This window comes from Mastomys coucha, unplaced genomic scaffold (genome assembly GCF_008632895.1).
Source record: "Mastomys coucha isolate ucsf_1 unplaced genomic scaffold, UCSF_Mcou_1 pScaffold11, whole genome shotgun sequence".
In the NCBI taxonomy this organism is placed as follows: Eukaryota; Metazoa; Chordata; class Mammalia; order Rodentia; family Muridae; genus Mastomys; species Mastomys coucha.
In genome coordinates, this window is record NW_022196893.1 from 12,242,039 (window position 1) to 12,245,242 (window position 3,204).

Consider the following 3,204-nt stretch of genomic DNA (forward strand, 5'->3'; position numbering starts at 1 on the left):
TTTTTTTTTTTTTCTTAGATATTTTCAACCATGGATCCCATGCTAGCCTCAGATTGCCCTACCTCACTCAGCTTTCCAAATGCTGCGACTGTAGCTTGGCACCATGTCCTACAAAAGATGTGTATATGGCACAGTGGAATAAACTTAAGGAGACTTAGGGCTAAGTATATGGGCCTTGGACAGGGATGTTAAGTACATTCTCTTGTAGAGAGTGCATTATGTAAGTTAAAATAGGAAAATAGGAAAGTAGGAACAAAGTTTACAGACTTTCCTTTCCTTTTTTTTTTTTTTTTTTTTTTTTTTTTTTTAGTTTTTGAGACAGCTAGGACTACACATAGAAACTGTCTCTAAAAAAAAAAAAAATAGGTCTGTAACTTTAATTTTTTTAAGGCTTATTTTTAATGATGGTTCTTTTTTGTTTGTTTGTTTCTTTGTTTTTTTGGTTTTTCAAGACAGGGTTTCTCTGTGTATCCCTGGCTGTCCTGGAACTCACTCTGTAGACCAGGCTAACCTCGAACTCAGAAATCCACCTGCCTCTGCCTCCCAAGTGCTGGGATTAAAGGCGTGCGCCACCACTACCTGGCTTTAATGATGGTTCTTAAAACACTTTAATCTCTCTTCTAGCCCACCACCCACCAGAGGTAGTAGAAAAGAAAGGATACAGGGGAAGTGGACCTGTTTAGAAAGGTTTTTTGGAGCAACTTCTGTCTGTGTTGTCTGGAAATGGGCAGCTCACAGGTCAGCAGCGGCAGCTCCGTCCACTCACAAACACTTCCATAGAGTCAGGATAGCAAACGAATCAGCCAGGCCCCAGCCTCTTCAGGAATCAGTAAGAGGGACCAGGAGAAGTTCTAGGCTGCGTCTCTCTCAGTGAAGCGAACATCAGGGAAAACTCTAGGCCCACAAGCATTGCACAGCTAGCTCTATAAGCAAGCCAAGCTCAGTCTCCATCACTGTCTGTTGAGTCCTATTTATATCCCTCCAGACATGTCCTCCACGGATCTTGTCTCAGGATGTGCATCTGTGTCATCTGACATCACTCTGCCAATCAGCCCAAGTCTGAAGAGGCAGCAAGAAACTGCAGCACACCCTAGAAGTTGTTTTGGTGTGTTTCTCTCTGTAGAATCTCAACAAATACATTTCAACTATGCAATGTAAGGCAGATCAATACATGTGTGTCATTATCAAAGAATCCTTCATCATGTGTCCTTTCACATGCTTGCTTTAGCAGAACATCCTTTCACCCACCTGTGTCTGCTTCAGCTAAACATTCCTCACGTTTGCCCCAGCAAAACACCATCCAACTGACTTTGTAAAGAACCCTTAAGTTTCTACTTCATATGTCTTATATTGTTTTTAAGAATTTTTTTAGGCTGGAGAGATGGCTCAGCAGTTAAGAGCACAGACTGCTCTTCCAAAGGTCATGAGTTCAAGCTGGTCGGTGGTAGCGCACGCCTTTAATCCCAGCATTTAGGAGGCAGAGGCAGGTGGACTTCTGAGTTTGAGGCCAGCCTGGTCTACAGAGTGAGTACCAGGACAGCCAGGGCCTCACAGAGAAACCCTGTCTCGAAAAAAAAACAAAAAAAAAAAACCAAAAAACAAAAAGGAAAGGCTGCTGTTGACAAAAAGTCTATCAGTTTCTCAAAAGAGTAAATAACATATATTCACATAACATATACTCAATAACATATAATGCACAAAGAAAATAACTTAAGATCTGAACATACATCCAAAATTTGGGAAAACCCAAATGTCCATTGGCAGATGGAAAGGTAACAACACAGCAGCCATACAATGGTCAAATGTAAGAGAAAACGGGGCCCTTGAGATAGCTCATCAGTGGAAAGCACATGCCACGTAAGCCTCAGGCTGAAACTAAGAACCCACGTGGTAATGGGATGAAGTCACCTGCAGTTCTCCTCTGACATCCACATGCAAGCCATGATCGGCGGCCCCATTCATACATATCATACATACACACAAATAACTACCTTAGCCAGAGGAGTGGCTCCTGGCCTCTAATCCCAAAGGCCAAATCCAAGAATCCAGTTCAAGGCCTTCCTGGGAACAAGACCTCAACTCTAAAAGATCTGGCATGGCTCAGCAGTAAAGAGTATTGATTGCTTTTGTAGAAGACCCAAGTGGAATTCCCAGTACCCACACTGGGTGGCTAGCAAAAACTTCCCGTCACTCCAGCTACAGGGAATCTAATAATCTCTCCTGGCTTCTAAGGGTGCCTGGACATGGACAGCATAAGTAAAAATTAATCTTTAGGCTGAATATAGTGGCACACATCTTTAAAGGGTTATTTTTTATTTTATTTCAAATTCATTCAAATATATTTATATTGTATATGTCTGGGTGTTTTGTCTGGGTATATGTACCATGTTTATGCCTGGCACCCAATGGCGAGTAGCCAGGTGGATTCTAGGGCTTCTCCCATCTCCCATGTGTGGCTCAAAGTGGAGATAAACTTTTGTTGTTGTTGTTGTTGTTTTTGTTGTTGTTTTGTTTTCCGAGACAGGGTTTCTCTGTGTAGTCCTGGCTGTCCTGGAACTCGCTCTGTAGACCAAGCTGGCCTCGAACTCAGAAATCTGCCTGCCTCTGCCTCCCAAGTGCTGGGATTAAAGGCATGCGCCACCACTGCCCAGCCAAATTTGCACCTCTTAAAGGTCCAGCTTTCAAGAGTTCAGCACCAGAAAGGTGGAGCACAGGCAATTGCAGGCAGTGGTGGTAAACACTTTAATCCCAGCACTCCGAAGACAGAGGCAGGCACATCTCTGAGTTCAAGGCCAGCCTGGTCCACAGAGTGAGTACCAGGACAGCCAAGACCACACAGAGAAACCCCTGTCTTGACAAAGACCATTGGTTGTGCTTAGTGTTAATACTCAAACCCTGAGACAAAGAGCTGGCACAGTGTATGGTTGGCATACCGAACCCTCTACCCCGACTCTCCAGCCGAGGGGTCGGTCAGTCTGGCTGCTGCTTCCAGTGCTGCTCTTCTCTATATAATCCAGCCATTTTGGTTCCCTGCTCTCCCCTCTTTCTGCCCTCCCTCCTCTCCTCCTCACATTGGCTCAGGGTCATGCGCACTCTGGACACTCCCACATGTCTCTACCTCTGGCTATCCTCCCCCTTTTATCGATAAACTTTCTTCTCCACGACACCAAAGAGCAGTCCTGCCCTTTCCTTTTTTTTTTTTTT